General features: G+C 41.4%; 1 long non-coding RNA gene across 1 annotated transcript; it reads right to left on the bottom strand.

Annotated features, from left to right (window-relative positions):
- Positions 1–20,755: 20,755 nt before the first annotated feature.
- LOC146577750 (uncharacterized) lies at positions 20,756–22,870 on the bottom strand. The gene is made up of 5 exons (XR_014891415.1): positions 22,636–22,870; positions 21,978–22,534; positions 21,614–21,779; positions 21,333–21,488; positions 20,756–21,104 (listed from the first exon to the last, which is right to left on the bottom strand). It is a non-coding gene; the product is annotated as an uncharacterized LOC146577750 (long non-coding RNA).
- Positions 22,871–25,563: the final 2,693 nt, after the last annotated feature.

Here is a 25,563-nt window from a genome sequence, read left to right as displayed (position 1 = left end):
CAGGACATATAGTCTGAAACTCTGCACAGTTTCCTGTTTGAAGCTGCTTCCTGTTGGCTTCAGCTGTTTGGAGTTTCCATTTTCTAAACTTCTACATTCTGAACCTTCTTCAGCTCTGCACAGATGATGAAACACTGAATGATTTCAAGCTCACACTTTGTCTAATAAACTTACATCTTTCATTCATTATACAGATTGAGTTTCTGTGGTTTGTCAAAGATCAGCTGTGATTATCTGGCAGCAGCACTGAAGTCCAACCCCTCCCATCTGAGAGAGCTGGAGCTGAGAGGAAACTACCTGAAGCATCCAGATGTGAAGCAGCTGTCTGATCTTCAGCAGAGTCCAGACTACAGACTGGAGACTCTGAGGTCAGTGGAGTGATGTAGTGAGTGGGTGGTGCTGTCAGCAGTATTGTACTAAACACAGTCAGTATGAAACAAAGATCCAGTGTTTCCTGTAAAGCTGCAGCTTCTCAGTGAAGCTGTGAGAGGAGAATGGTGACAGGCTTCAGGATTGGACACAAACACTTCCTGTTTCTCACCTTTATGGTCACCATGGTAACGGCTGACACGCTCTGATCAAACGCTGTCAACAGCCAATCAGCTCTCTGAACAAAGCAGCACGCAGACCAATGACTGCATTCATTTCCAAGTTTAAAGCAGTGAAGAACACAGTCTGTAGGTGAGGAAGAATTTAGTGAGAGCAGATGTTTGGATGGAATTCCTCCAGTTAACAGCTGGAACCGTCCATCTGGATTGTTGGGCTTGTTGTTGGGGTTCCTACAGAGCTCAGAGTGGACACACCAAGGTTCTTCTAATGAATGAAAGTCCAAACTCAAACTAGGAGGGAAAAACATTTTCATCAACTTCAATAAAAATCCAAAGATTAGAAAAAGTGAAGCAACAATGAGTCCTAGTACAGTCCCAGCACTGAAGTCCCTGCTGCTCTTTATACTGGATGTGCTGCATCACTGACTGACAGCTGATGAAGAGTCTCTGGAAACACTCGTTTATCTCCTCTGCTCTTCCTTCTTCTCTCTGCAGGTGGAGGCTATGATGGTAAACAGGACGGTGTGTGTGCTGAGAGAGGAGGAGCTGTGTCCTGATGATCCAGAGAGGTTGAAGCAGCAGCAGCTTGTGTGTAGAGACGCTCTGACTGGGCCATGTTACTGGGAGGTGGAGAGGAGAGCTTCATCCAGCAGTGACTGACAGAGGAATGAGAAGAAGTGCAGATGACTGTCAGTGCTGCAGAGTGAACTGCTCTGAGAACAGCTCCACTGTCAGACACAATGTAGAGTCCAGCATCATCCCTGTGTGTCCCTCTGGATCTGACAGAGGATCATCAGTGTATCTGGACTGCTCTGCTGCTGCTCTGTCCTTCTACAGTCTCTGCACAGTCTCTGTCTGACTCTGGCTTCAGACCCTCCTGGATCAAACTCACCTGGAAAGGCTTTCAAACATCACTCAATAGATTTGAATACAGAATATATTTGATATATACTGTAGATGTACTGTAGAGTTGCAGTTTGTCACTTGTAAATACAGTCTGTGAGCAGCTATGAGCTGAAAGATCTTTCTAGAAACAGGAAATGTTTTCACTCTTCTGTTGCTTTTTCATATATTTCCACAACATTAATATTGATCCCACCTGTCTCACCTGTTTCATGCTTTTATACATAATAACAGGACACGTGTGATCTGAGCGCTGCTGTGGTTGCTGTGCTGCACGTCTTCATTTAGATAACAGAGACATCTAGTGGTTCAGAGGGAGAACTGCAGGAGGTGGAGCTGTGTTTTAGCTTGGAAAACTTTTTATCTTTTAGGCGCAGATACAAATATGACAAGTATCAGTGTGAGATACAAAAGGTCACATCAGTCAGCAGAGGGAACAGTGATCACACAGCAATGTAAGAATAGAAACATAACAGTGAATCTGGACATGTATACAGATGGAAGCAAACAAACAGGATGTAACACTACATTAAAGCCACAAATGGGAAGAAAACAAACACAAAGGAAAATATATTTGATCTCAGGGCCCTGTTTCAGGAAGCCGGTTTAGTGGAAAAACTGAGTAAGTATACCCTGAGTTAACGAAAACTCTGGGTTTTCGGTTTCACAAAGCGAGTTCAGCTGCAGCCTGAGTGAGTCACTATGACGACACACGCCGTGAAGCCAACCTGCCCCCTAGCAGGTTTACTACAACTAACCCTGACTGTCTCCGCCCCTTTGTCAGAAACCTGACTGTAGGAAGTGTCGGACATGGCGTGCTCCTTCCTTGAAGAGCCAGTAGATCGTGAAGCCCAAATTCTCCGCAGAGCTCTCCGCCGGGAGAGAATGATCAGAGCGCGTTTGGACATTTTATCATTTCCTGATGATTTCCTGTGTGAACGTTACCGTTTCTCAGCACAATCTATAAGTTATTTGGATAACATCCTCAGGCCATATATTACGCATGTGACACATCGCGGACATGCTCTCAGTTCTGTACATATTATTTGTATTGCACTTCGGTTTTTTGTAAACGGGAGCTTTCTGTATAATATTGGTGACGCTGAGCACGTTTCCAAGGCTACCGTCTGTCGGGCAGTCAGGAATGTTACAGTTGCACTGAAACGTCTCCTGTACTCGTTTGTGGTGTTCCCCGGTCACAGACCCACAAGATTTATCAAAGAGGGATGCCACAAAATTGCAGGTATCAGGATGACCAAAACTTAATTTATGATGTGGTGATACTTGGACTACTACTTAAATTTTACATTTATTTTCAGGGTTCCCAGGCGTGATTGGCTATACAGATGGCACTCACATTCCAATCATTGCTCCTTCAGTAAATGAAGGAGACAATGTGAACAGGAAGTCTTTCCACAGCATTAATGTACAGGTACATAGTTCCCTGTAGCATTTCAAACTAACAAATTATTTCATTATAGTAATGGATGCTAATTTGTGTTCTCTGCACTGTGAAGATCATATGTGATGCTGCCAACATTATCACAAATGTGGAAGCCAAGTGGCCAGGCTCTGTCCATGACTCACAAATATTCCGTGAATGTACACTGAGCACAAAATTTGGACATGGTGAGTTGAGAATACTTTAAAATATATAAAGACCAATTGCTTCAGGGACATTTGAACTGAAGTGTACCCTTCTGTCTTAGGAGAGTTCACTGGCTACTTGCTTGGTGATAGGGGGTATCCATGTTTACCCTATTTGCTTACCCCTTACCCTGACCCTGAACCGGGCCCACAGCAGCGATATAATCTGGCTAATTGCAGGACAAGAGCCAGAGTTGAAATGACTATCGGAATGCTTAAGGCCCGGTTCCAGTGCCTGCAAAGACTCAGGGTCACCCCAGAAAGGGCATGTGACATTATTGTGGCATGTGTGATTCTTCACAACATTGCCACAATTAGAGGAGAACACTGTCCTTCTGAACCAAACATCAGCAGTGATCCAAACCATGAACATCCTGACCCTCCCACGGACATACAAGATGGAAGAGCAGTCAGAGACACCATATGTCACAATCATTTCTTTTGACCCATCACCTCAACATGTTGAAAGAAGAATAAACAGATTTTTTGTTCAACTGGCTTTATTGGTCGCCTGTGTTTCCTGTACACAAAGTATTAAAAGATGTAAACCTCATAAAGTGTCTCTGTTGCTTCCTCCTCTGTAACAGCTGTCAATGTTTCTTCATTATTTTCCTGTAGTAAAGAAATAAACAACATTGCTGTTCTACTGTAAACTCATATAATCTGTGGAGTATTACTCACAACTGCATGTTGGTCTGGCTCAACAGGAGGCTGCACCAGATGCAGTACACCATCACCATCAACTGATAGAATATGAGGTTTATACAGGTCACTTATAACTTACAAGGGACCAAATGGCAATTAACAAACATACCAAGCACCTTACACTTCATTGTCATTATGCTCTCAAAGACAACCAAGACTGAGGGAAGGCAAAATCAGTAGGAAAATAACTTCACTACAAAATAATTCATTATGGTAAAGAGTTTATCAAATGAATGTGTCGCACTGCAAAGGTGACTGTGAAGAAAGGATGTATGCACATCATGTATTATTTTGAATTTACCCCTTATGTAGGCACTTGTGTCTTGTGGGGTTATTGACTCAGAGGATGTCCCCGCAGAGATGCCTTCGGCCACAGGGCGCCCACTGTTTTGGCTGAGGGCCAACTGCTCAGCCTCTGTGAGTGGTGGTGGTGGAGGACCCCCACCTGTTTTTCGGGCCTCCGCTTTTTTTCTGTTGGCTATAACGGGCCACATTTGAGCATACAGAGTAAGCAAATATGTACTTGTAATGTGCTCAGATAATTTCAATAAGTGCTTACAGAGGGGAAATTAATGTAGCCTCTAACTGCAATTGATTTACATCGGACAAACAGACCAAGCACTATGGCTCATAATACAATTACACCTTACCTGTTTGGACTATATTTTTATATTTCATTTTTACTTGCTGCCAGGCACGTTTGGGGCCTGTTGGGTTGCACCTGCGCTCACATCACATCACAAAATAAAATGTATAAAATAACAAATAAAATAACATATGATAAAACAACGTGTTAAATGGGTGGAAATCCCTAGATCAATGTTTAAATTAACACTCACGCATTGACTCTGTCGGCTATGTTTTGCCATGCATGCTCCCTTTCTTTTGCAGCTGAGGCTGTGTTACTTTTTTCCGCGGAATTTGCATGTTATCGGCATATACTGCCATCAGAATTTCGGCCTCAAGCGCTGTAAGATGCATTGACCGCGCCTTCTTTCCCTCCGTCTCCATGGTGACTCGCTTAATCTGTGCTCCGCTTATCAGGGCTTTATGTATCCTCGTCCGCGCGCTTCACTTGGGGTTAAAGCAACTCCGCGTTGACTGAACTAATTGTTATCAGCCTTTCTGAAACGGAATATTCCGAGTTGGACAGTTCGGGGTTACTCAACCGTGAGTGTCGTTTTTCACTCTGAGTTTTCTAAACCGGCTTCCTGAAATAGGGCCCAGGAATCCAAATGTTGACAAAGAATACAAACACACATGGAGGGGAAAAGACAGCTATTTTTATTTGAAGTTATGTTTCCCGTACATTTTTGGCATTTATATTCGTGGTTGCTCTCTTTATATTTTTCACATGCAAAATGTGCCCATCTTTGGCAAGATTCACACTGCACCTGGAAAGGAAAAATAAATGGCTCATATTCTGTTTGGTGAATACTATTACTCAACATTTTAATTATGATTGGCAAGTAATGATACTAAGACTTATGTGTTTCTTTTGTTTTGTTTTGTTTTACCATTTCAATCATGCTGCGGTCAGCGTTAGCATCTAACACGGAGCAAACAATGCAGTAGTCCTCAGCGTTCCCTGAAACACAATCATAGTTAGGTTTTAATCAAACATTATTTATTGAATAATTAAAAAATAATAGTACATTTTTTCCAAATATACTTCCTGGAAAATTAGTCTAAATTAGACTTTGAGAAGGGTCTTATCTGAAAGTGTTTGAAGAGCACTATTTGTACTGTGCTGTTTGAAAAGCACTATTTAAATTGGAAGTACGCACTAACGTGATAAGGACTTTACTGGACTTACCTCGATTTTCAAGTAGGGTGCAAGCTATCTGCATTCGCTCCAGCACAACTGGCTCTGTAGTGGTTGACACCTCACTGACCTCTCCAAAATCAAGGTAGTGTTCTGCAAACTGTGAGATTGATCATAATTAGAATGTAAAGTCTTAATTAGGTAAAGGATAGGATAATTATAAGCCACAAGGCTTCAGCCTATTCCTTTTTCAGTTACTGTATGATTAAGTACTTCTATGTAAAATGATCATCTTTGTTGTTGTTGACCGAAATAACTTTCACTTCACTTAAATTCACTTAAAGTCTTAATTCTAGCTAACAAGAAACTGAATCATTTGAATAAGGGTTACCTTTAACAGTAAAACTCCACAACTGCTGGAATCCTGTCGCTTGTTGTGTTGCATAGTCTGTAACTGCCACTCCATGGTGTCTTCATGCCCTCTCATCCTCAGAAAATTCCTAGTTAAACAAAAGTGTTTGTAATGAAACAAGATTTTTTTTTTTAATCTAAGAATAACACCTCAGTATCATACATACTTCCAGTTGCGCAGAATTTTCCTGTCATAAACACCTTCATTCCCATGGGGTCTATGAGCAGTATTTTCTGTGCAGAAATGTTGACAATCTAAAGAAAAAGTTAAATTAAAAATTACAATTGTTTGTGCCACTGAAAACTTATTTAAAAATAACACTTTGTGCAAGAAACTGCTTCACAACAAATTATGCAAATTAATAACAAAATGAACACATACCACAAGAATCCAGTGTGTACCAAAGTTCACAGGGCACAGCCACGTCTTCAACTGGGAACTTCATCTGTGGGATTGGAAGTGCAGAGTAATTTGGATTTACTTAGGTACCATGCGTCTCAGGGTGTTTTCAAATATAGTCTTCTTTAAAGGAACCGAACTCTTTCCTCAGCAACAGAAAGGAGTCAACTGTTTGGACCACTTCTGAGCTTTCAACATACCAGTTGAGGCATCTGAACTGCCCAGAAAACAACGAGCTTGCAACTACTGAACAGAGCAGGTGTGCAGCATTCTGCACAAGTATACAAAAATGTTATAGAACAGTAAATAGGTTTTTTTTAATTTAATTTTAAAATTAGTAGGTAAATGACATTTCTTACTTTCCTTTCGTCTGTCAATAACACGGTGCAGATATGCATCAATGACCTGTTTTGAAAAATCTGAGTTTATACAACAACAGCAACAATTTTTGAAGTAACTGCTTGAGTGCTGTACACAAAAACATCTAAAGGAATAGAATTGCTGATAAAGGTTCTTTCTGCATATACTGAAACTGGGTATTATGATGTCACAGATGTCACAACATCTGTGTTGTGGTTGATAACATTTTTTCCTGTTGAAGTGAATGGGTGAAACCTTATCAGAGTTTTGCAATATAACCCCCCCCACCTACCCGCACATTTTAAACTATTAATGGTCTCTGCACTGCAAATGCTTCAGAAGGAGCAGAACCTCGAAATCAGACTCAATAATGATAAGTTCTCTTACCTCATCAGAAACCACCGTGACCCCTGCAGTGTTCGAAAAGAGGAATCCAATAACTTGTATGGTCCAACAGCTGCCTCCAAGCGCCCAGTATCCTTTGCACGCCATAGCCTCTTTACTAAAAGAAAAATATGATAAGTTAGCTCAGGCATGCATGAGATTTCTAGTGGATAAGCTTGGTAAAGGCCAACGGGCCACAACAGGAAAAAAGTCAATACAATAGGCATGCATTTACACGCAGAGAAATAGGAAAGGTACAGCGGGTGGGCAAAATAGAAAATTACTGACAGGCAGATCCATTTCCAGACTTCCACAAGCTCAGTGCATGTTTCTTTACATCCAATATGAGTTGAAGACTTCAAAATGCAAACAAAGTCATGCAACAGTCAATTAAGTTGCAACGCCAAACTGGCAACAAATGACCAACTGGTCAAAAAGAGTTGTTCACTATGTCACCTTCATTTTCTAAGCTTTGTTTCTGGGAGGGAAGTTCTTGTTCACGCGTTTCTGGTCCTGGAACACAATTAAACTCCTTGTGTCAGCCGTTTTGGGTGCATAATGAATCCTCTGGACTTTGCTGGCACTGAGGGTTAGCAGTAGGATGGCAGGGAGGCATCTTCAGGTCTGTGCTGCTGTTCACTGTCTGACTGCGAGTTGGGTATTTTTAATTGTCACTGATATTTACATGGTGGCTTCTTCTGTATGGCTTGATATGGTCAATGCTGTAGTGATTTCTTAAAGTTGCTCCTTCCGTGTTTTTTTAATCTCACACATTTGCCAGCAATGTCTTGAATGGTGTAGGGTCCTGAAAAATCTGGATCAAGTCTTCCGCCCTTCCTTCCATGTTTCATGTTCAAGAGAAGAACTTCATCTCCAACGCTGTACACAAGGTTTCTGTACTTCTGGACTCGTCTAGCATAAGCTTATGCATAAGCATAAGATTGTACTTAAACTGAAATATGACACCTACTCAGTGATTTACAACATAGAGGTAGGTTGTTTCCTCTTAAACATTTTAACTGCTTTCCTTACAAAATGAACTGGAAACCTATAAGTTCAGTCTCTGAGGTGCTCTGCGATTTCTCTCAGGGTAACGTCTGCCTGTTTGGTCAGAGTCCATAGTGCTCTGTGTGGAAAGTTCAGGTGTTTGAACATTGGTGGTTTCACGTAAACCCTGAACCTCAGGTGGTGAAGCGAGGGCAAACTCTTCTGAATCTTGAGGTGTAGATGTGTCCTCTCAGGTTGCTCTGGAACCACGTGACATTCTGCATCTAGAATCTGATCAACATGTCTACGCCAGACTAAGTTGGCTCCAACATTTATGGTGTATATCAGCGGTCCGGTCCGTGAACGAATCGTGCCAGAATGCCATTTCTGACTTGGGTCTCTGTAGTCTCTGGCGAGAACTCTTTGTCCAACATTGAAGAATCTGGTTTTGTTTCTTGTTGCTTCCACCATGGAAGACTGTTTATCTTGGACATCCTTGCGAATGTCTGGTTTCAGCAAATCTAGATGTGATCTCAGATCTCATCCCATGAAGAGCATTGCAGGTGTGTGTCCAGTTGTTGCATGAGTGGTAAGACAGTAAAAAAATTGTCAATTTTCTGTTGTAGCGGTTTCCCCTCTGTGCGACTGGCTGGTTCAGCTTTGTTGCAGGATGATGGGGAGCTGAAGTGATATGTCGTATGCCGTTACTCCCAAGGAAACACTGGAACTCCTCTCCAGTAAACTGATGACCATTGTCACTTACGAGCTGTTGTGGCGGACCTGTGCGTGCAAACGGTGACCAAAGACTATTGATCGTGCTGGCAGCTGTTGCTTGCTTTACGGGGAAGATTTCTGGCCACTTTGAGTGGGCATCAACCACAACCTGGAACATTTAGTCCATAAATGGGCCAGCATAGTCTATATGAATGCGTTGCCATGGAGCGGATGGCCACTCCCACGCGTGTACAGGTGCTGTTTGAGGCTGGCGCAGCGTCTGCTGGCAAACAATGCAGGATTTAGCCATATTCTCCATTTCACAATCAGTGCCTGGCCACCAAACATAGCTTCTAGCAAGACCTTTCATCTTAACACCCAAATGTCCATCGTGCAGTGAGTCCAGTACCTTTGTACGTAGTTTGGGTGGCAGATGACACGAGTTCCCCACATGACACATCCTTGGCAAACGGATAGTTGGTCTTTGTGGGTGGAGTACGCAGAGAACTGAGTGTCACTACAGGACGGCCAACCATTCACAGTAAGATCGTTTGACAAGATTGTGTTTTGGCTCGTTTCTCTTTTCACCTGAGCACTTGTGACAGGTAGGGGTTCCATTTGTGTAACATGAAACACAGTAGCTGGAGCAGTCATTTCTTCGGTGGGTTGCATGTGTGGAAGACGTGAAAGTCCATCTGCATTTCCATGTAGCTTTGTCCCTTTGAACTCAATGGTGTAGGTGTGTGCACCCAGGAACAAAGCCCAAGCAAGCGTGCCGCAGCCATGGTTGGAATACCTTTCTGAGGGTTAAAGATGGACACCAGCGGTCGGTGGTCTGTGATCAGGGTGAAGTGTCGTCCATATAAATACTGATTAAACTTCTTCACTCCCCACACTAGACTGAGTGTTTCTCTGTCTATCTGCGTATAGTTGCGCTCGGCTGCATTTAGGGACCTTAAGGCAAAGGCAAGTAGTCGTTCGGATCTATCAGGCATTTTGTGAGATAGCACGGCACCAATGCCATATGGTGAGGCATCACAGGCGAGGCGAAGTGGTAGATTGGGGTCAAAGTGTGTCAGAACCTCCTCTGATGTAATGAGCTGTTTAACTTAACTAAATTAAATGCCTCTTCATAGTTTGTCCATTTCCATTTGACATTTTGTTGCAGCAGAGAGTTCAGCGGGTGCAGGACTGTTGAAAGGTTTGGTAGAAACTTGTGGTAATAATTAATTAAGCCCAAGAATGAAAGTAGCTGACTCACATTTTTAGTGTCTGGTGCCTTCAGGACTGCTTCAACTTTGTCCTCGGTTTTGTGGAGCCCATGTCTGTCGATCTTGTGTCCACAATACTCAATGGCATCCTTGAAGAACTCACATTTGTTTTTGTTTGCTCTCAATCCATATTTTTCTAGCCTGGCCAGGACTGCTGTTAGGTTAGCCAGATGAGTCTGACCGGCTGGAGCAGCATCTAATAACCAACTCACAAAATAAAGAAAAATAAAAACAAACCAACAAACAAACACAAAAACACCAGGCATCATGATACAGACTTATAATTTGCACCAATGTTTTTTCGAAATTCTATACACGAAAGTGAGCGCGAGAGCCCTCGGTGCGCCTGCTCGCTGCCAAAGTCAAAGTAAACTTTATTGTCATCTCCGCTACAGACAGTCCAGTATACAGAGATATGAGATGACGAGGCTCCAGTTACAGCAGTGCAAGTAAACAAACAATAAGAAGAGTAAGAAAATAAATATACACTTTAGGACCAGGGGTAAAGGATCAATAACAATTTAAATTTACAGTTTGAGGGGAGGGGGCCCCTGCTGCTTCCAAAAAGAGCACATTTCATTTATAATGTTGTAAATCCAAGTCCATTATGTATTCATGATTTGAATCCTGGGTTGTGTGAAATCTCAGAAATGCACCCTAGATGAAGTGAATCTGTGAACTAAGGTGTAGGTCTATTAGATCATGTTGTGGTGATCCTTGTGTTGGGGGATTTGTGTTCATACTGGAGTGCAAAATTAAAACCAATGGAAGATGGACAAGAAAAGTTCAAAGCCATCATGGTGCTCAACTTAGAAAAAATAGAAAAGAAGAGGAGGAGAAACGAGCAAAAGATGCAGGTAAGCAGATGTGTGATTGGATAATGGCAGGTCATCCTGAAACTATCAGAATCAGAGTGAGTCAGAAATTATGTGGGTTACAGTTGCTCCAAGAAGAAATGGTAAACAAACAAACAGTAACAGACTAAACTCCAAACAATACATTATGTTACAGATTTAAATATTAATTAGTCCTTGTCAATTGTTGATTTGTCCTGTTCTCATTGTATGACGAATTATGATGGCTGTTTGGTAGCCGTCTGCATACAATGCATACTCTGTGTGTGTGTGTGTGTGTGTGTGTGTGTGTGTGTGTGTGTGTGTGTGTGTGTGTGTGTGTGTGTGTGTGTGCAGCAGCTTTATGTTAATGTGTGTAAGGATTTGTGTCTGTGTGTGTGTGTGTGTGGGGGGGGGGCGCCAGAGGGATTGTTCGCCCAGGGTGCCAAACAGGCTAGGACCGCCACTGCCTGCAAATAAACAACATTAACATCAAAAGTTTTACATTTCCTAAATGTATCCCACAATCTGAATATAACACCCACTTCCCCACGTTTGATCCGCTGTGTTAAATATGATTAAGAACAGAATGCAATCATTTGCAAATCCTGTAAACCAGTATTTTAAACAAAGTGAGAAAATGAAACATTTAAAGAAAAATATTAGCCCATTTTGAATTTGATGGCAGCATCCTCTCTCCAAAAACTAAAGGCGTTACGATGTTTAGTGCTGGACCATGTTGGTTAATGTGTAAACTCAACAGTTTCCATTTTGATTAACCTGACCAACATCTAACATAGAACACCTTTGAAGTGGACCTCGCACCCTGTCGATAACTTCAAACACGTCGAGGTCTTCAGAGGCTGAACTTTGACCCAGCATCACAAGGAGCGCCATAAACACTTGTTACAGTTATTAGAAGGAAGCCAGCCTTTAGACATCCCCACAACGACATCGTGACCAAGGGTCTGTTGCATGATTTTTAACATGGCTACAATGTGTCGTCTGCTGAGTCATCGTTTAATACAACAACGTACTGAAAGAGAGCATTCAGCATCTGACTGAGCTGGACTAACCTTCCCTTTCAAAAGTGAAAACTGCAACATAAAACTGGAATACAACCAACTTCTAATGAAATGTAACATTTTATAACATGAACACAGATTCCAGGTGAGCTGTGTCCTCCAGGACTGGATTTACCAGAACAGGTATGAGGACGGTGCCTGACGGGCATGTACGAGCTGGAGTCCCCTGAGAGGACCCACACAAACACGGGGAGAACATCCAACCTCCACAGAGACTCTCTCTGCACTAAAAGCACAAAATAAAAATCACACCGTCATGTAATTTAAGAAACTGGTCTTAAAAACAGTTAATCTAATATGTCCACATGGAGCCCGTGTTAAGGTCCGTACTGGGCTTCAGAACATCAAGTGAACAACGTCAGATGGGACCTGAGTGCGTTGTCTCCTGATAGAAAGTGCTGAGGATCAGAAGGACTCAGGGACAACACGATATCTGTCCAGCAGAGGGCGGCATTATTCCAAACGGCTCATCGAACTATTAAACAAATGCACAGACTGCACAAACACAATGACTGCAACTCACAACGAATTACACCAATTACTACACCAAACTACAACATCGGCCTGTGGCATCAATTAGTGCATAAAACATACATCAAGTTACAGCCAAAAATGCATCAAAATGACTCAAGCTGGGGTCAACAGGTTCCCCTCATGCTCACCCGACCTTTCTGCTCATCAGGTGAGTGCAACCACATTTATCACCTAACACGCCCACGAGTCACGCCTCACACCCGTGCACCAATACAAGGTGTGCATTTAAACCAACCCTCTTAATCCAAAACAAAAAGGAACAACTCTTATGGCTCCTACACTTGTGCTCAAGAACTCAGTCCTATATTTTAGGTTATTCTGAATAAATCGTTCATGCCCTCTCTTGGGAAAGAAGCTGTTGTGGTTCCTGGTCCTAAATCTAGTCGTCCAAAAGTTCGAAACGACTTCAGGCCTGCTGCCCTCACCTCAGTCTTTGAAAAAATCATCAGAAATGTGATTATGGAAGACACTGAACTTCAGCTTGATTCAATGCAGATTGCACATAAGCCCAACAGAGGAGTGGAGGACGCGCTTTTGATTCTACTTCACCTGATTGTCAAACATGTAGAGAGTAAAGGACTTCAGTTCATCGATTTCTCTGCTGCTTTCAATAACACAGCCCCAGATTTCAATCAAAAGACTTTTAGAACAGTTTGAAATCCGGACAAACCTGAGCAAGTGCAGTCATATAAATATCTTGGGGCCATTGAGTCTGTTTTATCATGAGAATGATGCAGGACAAAGTCTTATAAAAGCAGCTTTGTCCCTGCTGCCGTCACTAAACTTAATAACTAATAACTGTTTTCCTGATTTGATTCATCGCGTCTACTTTCCAAATATGTGTCTGTCAGGTTTAAATCGATGTGTGTGTTTGTGAAGGGATGACAAACGCTATTATTTTTCTGTAAAGCAAATTTACGTAAAAGTAAAGTAACCTTGATATGTCAGGATGTAGATGTCCCACCCAAAAACGTCATCAGCCCTGAAACATCGGTACTGTTCCAGGCAGCATTGCTGTCCACACGTCCATCAGAGTGTTAGAGGTGGCTGTCACAGATGTTGCAGTCTGCTCTCTGTTTCCATGAAACAACCACACTTGAAATGATCATTAAAGCTACCTGTACTAAAGGAAGCTGAGAACATGGCAGACGTGGGACTGACTGTGATCAGACTGTGACGATTGTTCTTGAGCAGATCTACAGGTCAGCTGTTCCACATCATGTTTCTAGGATGGAGCCGTTTGGAATAATGCCGCCCTCTGCTGGACAGATATCGTGTTGTCCCTGAGTCCTTCTGATCCTCAGCACTTTCTATCAGGAGACAACGCACCCAGGTCCCATCTGACGTTGTTCACTTGATGTTCTGAAGCCCAGTACGGACCTTAACACGGGCAACAGACCCTTGGTCACGATGTCATTGTGGGGATGTCTAAAGGCTGGCTTCCTTCTAATAACCGTAACAAGTGTTTATGGCGCTCCTTGTGATGCTGGGTCAAAGTTCAGCCTCTGAAGACCTCGACGTGTTTGAAGTTATCCACAGGCTGCGAGGTCCACTTCAAAGGTGTTCTATGTTAGATGTTGGTCAGGTTAATCAAAATGGAAACTGTTGAGTTTACACATTAACCAACATGGTCCAGCACTAAACATCGTAAAGCCTTTAGTTTTTGGAGAGAGGATGCTGCCATCAAATTCAAAATGGGCTAATATTTTTCTTTAAATGTTTCATTTTCTCACTTTGTTTAAAATACTGGTTTATAGGATTTGCAAATGATTGCATTCTGTTCTTAATCATATTTAACACAGCGGATCAAACGTGGGGAAGTGGGTGTTATATTCAGATTGTGGGATACATTTAGGAAATGTAAAACTTTTGATGTTAATGTTGTTTATTTGCAGGGTTTAAAAATAAATGTGTTTATTGTTTGAAACTCATACTTGGCCTTCTACTCTTCATGGCTGCTTAACGAAGCTAACAGGGTGGACAGTCTGAGGAGCTGGGAAAGAAAAGCGTCTGAACTGCTTTAAATTTCTTGAAGACATTTTATCCAAGAAGTTTCTTCAGTTCTGAGAGAACGGCGCGGCGGTGGGTGTGGATAATGTTGCCGAAAGAAAACGGCGGAAGAGGGGCGGCTGAAGAGTAAACTTTCAGAAGTAAGTACTGAATATTATGTCACTTATTTATGTGCAAATGTTTAATAATGAAGAACATTAAAACATTCCTGTTGGCCACATGTTGGCAAAGTTATGTGACATTAGTGATGTTTGTACTTTCAGCGTTTACTTGGTTTTAAAGCCTTTACTTTAAAATATACGCTGTTCAATAGTCGACCTTAATCCTACAGAGAATGTGATGATTTTGTGGATAATTAAAGTCAGTCATTTATCCACAAACACAACAAGCTGAAAGTCAGTGATGCTGCTCGGTTTGCAGTCCTGAATATCACGGCACAAGCAGGATTCACTGCACTGTTAATGTTAGCTGTGTTATATTGCTGCCTCTGTTCGGTGGTGTCGAGCCAAACGCACTTTAACGTGTGTTTGAACGAGCTGACGGTTCACTCGTTAAGCTGAAAGAAAGATGCTTTAATCACAGCAGTCACACATGTGTCCACTGCACCATCTGGAACTCTTCTTGTTTAGCACTCGTAATAACACAAACACTAAATCCTGCTTCTCTGGTGCTGTTGTGTAGCAGTGTGTACACCTGAGACTGTCACCTGTCTGTCTGTCCTGCACTCTCTCTCTGTTTCTTTCTCTCTGATTGTGGAATAAAAGTATGAACATGTGTTTATAAGTCACACTTGTGTTTGAATCCTGCAGCTTATCACACATTTGATTTCCATGTGTGACGACTGCAAGTGTCCAGAGTGAGGACAGACTGAGGGACCCACTGCTGCACATCATCTGTGAGGCTTTGCAGCCCTGATGATCCACCAGGACAAACTCAGCAGTGTGTGAGGAAGAGGAGGAGGAAGAGCCAGCAGCAGCTGACAGATGGAGAGAATAGACAGACTGTTCCCTGTTTGTGAAGGACTGCTAGGAAAGTTTAACATAACTGTCTGTCCTGAATCAGTCTTATTAGGTAATGTTCAAATAATGTTATCCTCCCAGTGTTTTCAGTGTGGGAGAAAGTACTCAGGGCCTTCAAGTTACACACTATGAAAGGCAGCAACAAGTTTAATGTTCAGAAACCTAAAGTCTGTATCAGCAGCAGAATGGAGCTAAAAATAAATGTTTGTTTCAGTTCTATGAAGCTTTGAGTATTTTGGATCAGTAGCACTGCTGTGTTTGTTGCATCATATTGCTGTGATTGTTTATATGCTTTATATATTCTGAGCTAAGTTGATCTATAGTGTTACATCATTTTCTATAAGGATGTTATGTGTTTGTAGACTTTCTGCCCAGTTTGACCCATTTAGCAGAAGTCAGCCTGTTTAAGGCTCTGATGTCTATTCTGTATGACTTAAAGCAGTTATGACATGGTCTGATTTTCTCACCCAATAAAGGAATATTTCATTTATCAGTCTACTCTTCATTCTATCAGACACAGTTATCACAGCTCGTACATTTGCTTTTTACACATATATGTAAGCACTGAGCCACATTTAGTAATGCCAACATATTAAAATAACAATATTTCTCTCTTATATATGATACATCTATATACACACTGTCACAGATACTTGAGTGTCTTTGAGTGAAGATTTAAGGTGATAGGAAATATAAATAACTGCAACTTGAATCTTTGACACAGAGTTCATGCTTCAGAGTTCAGATGTTTAGAGTTCATGAACCGTTGAGGCTGCGAACTTTAAGGCTGCAGACCCTGAATTGGGATACAGCCATCGACTGTGGAAACCTTGCAAGTGGATCGTAAAGGTTGTTACAGAGTCTTTCATGTCTAAATTTGCCGTTAATAATTATATAATTGTAGGAATCATCTAGTTTGCTTACACTGATTACGTTGGCACTTTGTTAGCGCTACAACAACGGTCAGACCCCCGAGGCATCTAAACTTTAGTAAGAATGTGCACTTTTGACACCTCTGGTTAGCATTTAGTGGTCAGTTTCAAACGTATTTGATTTTTGCTTGTTATGAACAAATTCACTTCACTACTTTTCACGATCTGTAACATCAATGCACATTGTTCCATTTACTGCATATTGCACTTTATTCATATCTCTCATTCCACCTGCAAAAACATTGTAAAGGTCGTCACAGAGAGTTTTATATATGTATAAATACTAATATTCTCTATTTATTCTGTTTTATTGCCCAGATGTTAGTTAGCCTTTGTTCAATTGTCTTTTATATGTCAATAGATACGTATGTCACAAATAAAAGTTTCTTGTAAATTATGTTTTTGTAAAGAATTTTCTCCCAAATCTCTTACATGCTAACTGTAACGTGTTATTTCTGCTAAAACCTGAACTTAAATGTGTTTATCTGTTTTTCTCTCTGTTTTAGATGCAAATATCAAATTGGAGTTCTGCCTCCAGGCCAGAATTGCAGGAATGCACCACGTGTTGGCTGTTTCACTGCCCTCTGTGCCCCACTCTCAGCCCTGCTGTCAGGGCAAAGATTGAGCAGCATATAAATGGACACATTCAAAGTGCTTTGCCTTTCAAAGGTATGTTGGTATTAAATATACCTCATAGTTAAAGTCATAAATATGCACTTCTTTTCAGCACCTCTGCAGGTCTTTGTTGACTTAAAAGTTATTTTTCACATTGTACAGTTCAGTTCATTCATCAGCGAGAGAAAAAAGTGTTTTCATTAAATATTTTTCCTGTTCACCACATTTCCTGACAGCTCTTGTGATCCACACCATTTTGCTTTCATTATTGAGGACGGCTTGGATATTTTTGTTAATATGTACAATCTGATTGTTAGATAAACTGACTGCATTCTATACAACTACATTTAAATTACATGTTTTTTCTTTTTTTCTCTCTTACAGACAAAATGATGTGCCGGTGCACTTTCACTGCCCTTCTGTAACATGACAGTCATACAGCGTGGGGATATGGCAAGGCAATTATTGTCATGTCAGCATTCAGGACTGCTCCCCACTGAACTCTCCGTGGAGCCTCGTCTCCCTCTCCATGTCTCGTCTCCAGCATCTAAACCATTTCCTGAATCTTGGGTAGAACATTCATGTGCTCCACCCTCTGTGCTAAATGAAACTGGGGCTTGTGGAAAGTCCATGAAAATGAAATGTCCTCACTGTGGTCTTAGTCTTCTTACAAAAAAACTTCAAGGCTCACATGATGAGGAGGCATTCAAACAGGTCAATAGATGTTTGCCTGGCCTGTCATCCACAGTGTTTTTGTGTAGAGGGACTTCTTCCTCTTTGTTTTTCAGTTTGCAGAGGACATGGAGCTCTTTTTAAAAGCATGTGCTGACGAGCAGAGACTACAGGTCAAAGCGATGTTTGACATTTAATGGACAGATGAAGGCACTGGCTGTTTGTTTGTGTTTTTTATCTGTTGTTTGTTTTTCAGTGTACAGAATTCCAGTTAAACTTATTATAAAATGCTGTTCACTTGTTTCCATACTTATAGTAAAAAATGTAAGTGTAAATGTAACAGCATTGTTTATACTTGTAACTTCAGAGTAAAAAGCTTATTGTTGATATTAACATTAATGTATTATCCTGTAATCAATAATATTTTTATGCATTTTACGCATTAACCCTCTGATCTCTATCCTGGCCATTTGGGGCCACTTCACTTCTCCTTGTTTGACTGCTACACTGCAGTGGACCAAAAGAATGACGCAGGTTTGATCTTAAGGCTCTAATAGTTGTGTGTGTTGTGCATGACATTGCAACGCAAACATGTATTTGCAAGATAGACTGGAATAAATTATGATGCATCAAATATTACACAGGCTGCAGTGAATTGTTGTTGATACAGGTTATTGAGCTTTGAGTTTCCCAGTCAAACGTAGCTTTGACACACATGCTAACACTCTTACTCTTGTACATTTCATAACAAGACACCATAGCCAAAATATTAGCTCTCAAAAGAAATTCAAAGCTGCAGCTGCAGCACACACAGCAACAAACACTGTTAGTAAATGTGTCCTGGAGTTTCTGCAGGTGCAGAAAGTGCTGCTGCTGTAAGTCAGCCTAACAGCTTCCAGATCACTGATATTTCTGGAAAGATGGCAAGAAGGGCATCACAGCTCATTTCTACAATCTCCCAGATCTTGGAATACAAGCCCCTGTCCCATGAAAACCACTTCACAGTAGTAGGAGTCCACTAAAACCTACAAATGAAGAGTGATCCTGGAAGAAATAGGGCGCACACTAGTGACCTCAACAGTTGCAAGACAGCCTTGTCCCCGATGCTTATATGAAAAAAAATATGAAGATTTATGAAACCATTAGGACTTTATTACTGTTTTATCTGAAAAGCTACTGGTAATATTTAACCTAACTGGGATTTAAAGTGTAAAAAACAGAATGTAGATAAAATTTTGGTTTTGATGAAAAGGAGTGGAGCTTGTGAGCCACAATGTAAGCAGTGTTGCTTTGCTGACATGCACTCGATGCTGGCAGTACAAGCATTGTAGTGGTTCTTATATTTTTGTAAACTAACTGTATAATATATTGAGCCATTCAACAGTACACAAATGTTTGTAGGCTCCTTTTTGTATGCAACCTGCATGTCTTTCTGAATTAATTGTTTGTTTATATCATGTTTTTCAGGAAAAAGAAGAAGTTAAAGTCAAGTGGAAGCCCTGCTCAACATGGTATGTAGTAACAACTTTGTTGGACGGGAACAGACATTCATACTGTTGATAAATAGTTATCACCTCAATTTGAATTCATGTATTTGGACTAAACTAAATTGGGAGCTGTTAGCTGTCAAGCTGCTCCTCTGTGAGGAGCTTGATAGCTGTCCACCTCCAAAGTCCATTATGAGTTTTGGAGGTGGACATGGTCAAGACTTTTAAGAGTTGGCATAAGACTTCACTTCTTTATAGAGCTTATAGTTGGGGCTGGTTCAGGTCAGCCCTTAGTTATGCTGTCATAGCACCAGACTGCTGGGGGTTAGTGTCTACTCCTGTCATTGTATATATCCAGGAATATGTGCCTGAGGATAGTTGTCATGAAATCAATATTAAATCAAAGTTTTCCTTAATGACCACAGCTGGCATGAGTTCTCCAAAGCTGCCTGCTGTCTCAGGATCTGTCTCCAAAAAGAACCAGGGAGCGCTAACATGTTATGTTCTAGACTGATGAAGAAAATGCACATTAAACATAGTATAAACTCACTATGTTAAGTAATGTGAAGAGGATGCCTTTAGCTCCTATTGGGTTGGTTCCTTGATCAGTGCAATACAGAATCATTCATCTGGTTTGATGTAATGTCCTTCAAACACGTCAAAATGAGGCTCTGTAGTCTGTGTGGCCTCCACATGCCTGTATGACCTCACTACAACACCTGGGCATGCTCCTGATGAAGTGGCAGATGGTCTCCTGATGGATCTCCTCCCAGACTCCAGGACTAGAGCATCTGCCAACTCAGGCAGCAGAAGGTTCTCCAATATGTCTCCAGACTCTGTCACACGTGCTCAGTGTGAACCTGCTTTCATCTGTGAAGAGCACAGGCCGCCAGTGGCAAAGTTGCCAAGCTTGGTGTTCTCTGGCAAATGCCAAACATCCTGCACGGTGTTGGGCTGTAAGCACAACCCCCACCTGTGGACGTCGAGCCCTCATACCACCCTCATGGAGTCAGTATCTGACCGTTTGAGCAGACGTGCATATTTGTGGCCTGCTGGAGGTCATTTTGCACAGCTCTGGCCTTTCTTTCCTACCCCACAGTACCTTTCCTTATCTTTTGTTTCCTACTCTTTTACTTAGTCTTTGATCACGGTTGTCTTTCTAGATAATTAATGTCATTTGTTCTGGGGCGAGTCACTGGCTCGGGTGCATTCTGGGACTGTCAGTTCACCAGTGTGCTGGCATGCTTCTTAACAAACACACCACTACAGCAAACATCTCAGTTGTACTTGTTGATTTCTTCAACAAAACACTGAACAAAACATGTCCTTGTGAGTGTGCTGCCTGGTGCTTTTACATTTTGTGGTAATTTGAGCAGCCCAGAAAGCATCCCATGAATTCAATTATGTTATTGTATCTGAACATGTACACGAGTCATTAAATTAGATGGGAAAGAATGATTCAGGGTAAACAACTGCACCAAGGGAATTACATTTTTCTTCTCAACATGTAAAATGTCTGTTGATAAGCAATTTCTAAAACAGACATTATAAAAATCACATTAAACAGATGTGATTAACTTTTTATTCTAGCAAACATAACATCAATGATGACACAATCAGTCTTCATCAGAAGTGCTCAAATCACTCTCATCGTCTGAAACGTCCTCCTCCTCCTCCGAGTCCATTTCCAGGAGTGGTTGGTGGCTGAGGATTCTCTTGTACACGTCCTTTACTTTGAGCGTTTCAGCTTTCAGTTCACTTTGTTTTTAAACCAGGCTATGGAGTCCTTTCTGTGCATCCTCCGACATGCCAACAAGGGAGGCTGTAAAAACAACAAAACTATTAAATATAAGTAAAACAAACAAACAGACAAAAAAACTCACCTCATAAACAAGGAATTAGGATCATGTAATTAAACTTTTTTTAAGGGAGAAGGCAGTGTTAGCTAGCAACCCAAATATAGGTAAAAGATCCAGTAAGACTTTAGCATCTGCTATTATTTTCAATCAATTCATCACCAAATGTATAAATAAATAAAAGATGTGCTTACAGTCTGAGGAGATTGTCCCCAACACCACAGATCGCATTCGCAACACTGTCCAGTGATGCTGCATCTCCCTGCAAAGGATCATCTCCTCCTCTCTCAGGCGCCTCACAGCCATCACCTTCTCAAAGACCTTTCTCTTTGTCCGGAGGTCAGCAGCAGCTGCAGTTTAACAACATCAGATGGGAAAACATAGCAGCATATTATGATTCAAGAACAAAACATTCAACTGCTGCTCAGATACTGGGAGTTTGTTTAAAAAGGATATTTAGAAATCAAGAGCTTACGTTCACTTGTGCTCTGCCAGGGCCAAACGTCGCTCTGCATGAGGGCATCACTGGATACGATTTGCTTTGTTGCTTGTTTCCTTGTTGTAGTCGTCAACAGCAGCCGCCAAGCGTTTCTTCTCATCTAAGATGACCTTGCGAATTCTGTGTCGCCTCTTGTTGCTATCTGTAAATAATCATAAAAAGGAACACCTTCACATAATGCATATATTTACATTTTAATCTACACTCATCAATTCGTTTGCTAGAACAAATCACATCCAGCTTAAACAAACCTGGATCTGATTTTATTCTGTTTACAAAGTAGCTGTACAAGCTGTACAAACTGAGCATCAAACGGTCCGTTTCAAAGAAACTGTGACACCATTTTGTCTGTAAAGACTTTGTGTTCGCACTCTGATGATGACGACAAGCTCCTCTACTCGTGCCTGCAACGCTCCAAGGCTGCCATCAGTTTGATCCGTTTCTAAGTGAGAGGAATATTAATCATAACACAGGATGAGTAACAGTCACCAAACTACAGTGGACTCTGTAATCACTGACTTGATGATATTCATTATAAGACATCTGGAGCCTTCATGTGCTGCATTATCATGAGATAACAAGTATGTTGGTGTTCAGCTTTATAAAACCAACTAGTACGACATCACTTCAACCCAGGTCCAATCCAATTTGATCAAACGCAACAACTCTGCCATCAATTCTGCTTTTACAAGCTTATTTTTCATTGTTTGTTGACACTGTCAGAAAGATCTTAACTCTAAGTTCTTTAATGAGGCCATGGTGGGTCCTGTTGTTATACACGAGTGCATTATATTGAGACTCACCTTCAGCCCATTGCTGCAGTGTGTCGTCATCCACACCCAGCTCATTTCTGCTCGCATTCAGGCTCTCCACTTGTTCTCTAAGGATCCTTATGATCTAAGAATACATTAATAAATGTCATTCATATGGACATTTTTAGAGTACTGGTGTTTTTGCCCCATTACCACACACATTAAAATGGGTGTTGAAAAAATGACCTTTAGATATCTCTGGCTCAAAGTGCGGCCCAGTTGTTCCACTTTCCTTTTGTTCCAGCCCAAAGCCAGGAGGCTCAGCATGTCTGTTCGCCCTGCATTTCAGTTAGTATACAAATAAGAATGAATGAGCAGGAGACTGAGTGGAATCTCACACACAGACACACACCTGCTTTAGACATGTACTTCGTTGTGATGGCCGCCCTAGACAGGAAACTGTTTACTTGTTCCACCTCTTCTCCAACTGTAGAACTGGCCCCATCCTGAAACGCACCTCCCCATTTGATCTATAGAAAGGAGGTCACAATACATGACTGCTGAATTCATTCAACCTTATAACAAAATGTCTTAAACGTATCCAAGACTACAAGCTGCAGTATACCTCGCACATCCAAGTGTGAGCTACTCAAAATGAAGTACACATTAAGATAAAGTCAAGTAAATAGTATTACGACAACACCAAGAGAAAAACAAAATAAATATCCACCCATCCAAATATGTATCCACACACACACACGTATGAGTATATGGTTATGGCGTTAACGTCATTTTAACAAGATTAACGCTGACAGCACTGATATATATGTGTATCTTACATCATTTGTGTGTCTCTGGATGTATTTCACAAACTCAGCAACTTCCTCATCTTTCTCAATGAAGACACCTTCAAAGTTCCCCTGCTCTGAAGTGCTGAACGAACACGGTGACAGTTGTTTGAAAAGAAACATCAAAATACAATTTTTGTACAAATCCATATTTGATTTATGTACACAATGCATAACGTACCTTGCATTTGATTGAAAGCGATAAAGCTTGCAGTTTCCATCAACTGAGACGGCGAGCATGTCTGGAGTGCAGGCAGGGCAGCTAAAGCATGGCTCCTTGCACATCCTGTCCACCTCACACTTTACAGCACTCCACTCCAAGAAACTTTTACTGAAGGCATCAGCTGATATTCGGCCAGTCTTTTAAGTAGAGGACAAACAACAGAATATTCACGGACAGTCATCATAAACATTGATTTGCACAATTTCCTTAAACTTGACAAATTTAGAAACTCACCCTTCCAAAATGGGCTGTTCGTTCATCCAGCACTTTGACAAAGGCCTTAAGTGACATCCCTGCTGCAGCTTCTTAATGTCATAGAAAGACTGAAAGACATCCATTGAAAACAGGGTGCAGAAATTTAAGGTGCCAGGCCAATATCCACCACCCTGGAAGTCCTTAACTGAGGGGGACCACATTAGGCCACAGCTGGTGCAGCTCACCACTGGCAGTGCAAGGTTATAACGGCCTTTAGGAAGGATAAGGAGAAATCCAGTCATGGCTCAACAAAGACATTCATTTTTTCCCATGTTGTTTTCAAAGCGGTCTGGTAAATCCAAATGACCTTTGACAGGTGCCCACATATACTGCGGGCCGAGGGTAATTCAAAACAATGTAGCAATGTACAATTTGCAATAAAACCTGCAAACACATCTATTGTGTATGTACTGTGTGACAAAAGAGCAACTTACCATTTATGGTTACAAGAGCCACAATTGCACCGGGTGAAACCTCAACGTTACCTGCTGGGCAGTCACACACAGTCTGGTCTTTGCACAGGCAACAGCCGAACTAACATTAAAAACACACAATATATATAAAAAGAATTGGAAATTAAATGATACACAATAAATATACAATAACAGCACACACTCATAGTACATAGCAATAAATGCATAAGACTTAAAAACCGTACATATTGGATTGTGAAACTCTGATGAAGGCTGCAAAAACCCTCCTGTTACTGCCTCTCTGCTGTGCAGGACAAAGCGTGTGTGAACTGCAATATCACAGTCAGCACAAAGGAATGGAAGAGGCAGGCAGTCCAGACACCTCACAACTACTTGTTTGCCACACTGACACACACGGTGTGACTGTGGATCCAGAGTAGCTAACATATTGTCTATAAGACAAGGCCTGGCCTCTTTCCACTTTAGCAAGGACACCATGTTTCTGATCGCCCAGTGAGTAGCAGCTGACTCAGACAACGTCTCACAAGTCATGGCTGCGTCCTCTTCTCCATCCTCCAACAACTGAAGGAGCTCCTGACGAAGCACCTCAGTTCCACACACTAACAGAAAAAAAATAAAGAAACTCTTCCACAAAGTGAAAAACACTCTAGGCAGTATGTTTCTTAGGACTGCACAAAAGCCCTGCCTAACTCAACTATAACAACAAATATAAAAGTAAAGGAATCACAATATATACAAGAAGGTAAAGTACCTTTTGTTGGGTTGACACTGGCAACATAACTAGGTTCTTCACGTGGACACTGATGCTGATCTGCAGACACTGGGGGGAAAAAGAGATTGAAGAATATTTACTTACTGAAATTCTTTGGTGAAAACAAGTTGTGAGATAAAATCAATGGTTGTGAGAACACTGACCACGTGGCAACTAGTACTTCGACTGGATGATGGTCTTTGAGGAATAAAATCTCCCTGTCTGTCAAGGGCGGCATCACTTACATTTTGATTAGATACCTTGAGTTTGTAAATGATCAGATTACATAATTGGAATACAATGTATCCAATTCAGGGTTGCAGGAGGATGAAGCCTATCCCAGCTGATACAGGACAAAGACAGGCTGCCAGTTTATTGCAGGGCTAACACGATATGTGTAACAGAAAATCCACTTAAATGTTTGATATTTCTTATAATAATCATAATTATGACTATTATTTAAAGGTTTCTTTAAATAATACATTTTGATTTTTTATAACCTCTAAAATATAAACCTGAGCTGTTTCAGATTCTGACCTCTGACCTCACTGCAGCTCCCTCTTGGAAGTACGTCTGCTTCTTGTCTACCCCCAGTGATGACCGCCTGCCCTTGATATCACGTACTGTACCTGAGGAACAAAAAAGGACAAACACTTGCCTTCA

Source organism: Mchenga conophoros, linkage group LG3 (assembly GCF_057382185.1).
Source record: "Mchenga conophoros isolate Kocher_MC1m ecotype Shallow Benthic linkage group LG3, M_conophoros_male_GT1.1, whole genome shotgun sequence".
NCBI lineage: Eukaryota > Metazoa > Chordata > Actinopteri > Cichliformes > Cichlidae > Mchenga > Mchenga conophoros.
This window is presented reverse-complemented; position numbering and strand designations above follow the sequence as displayed.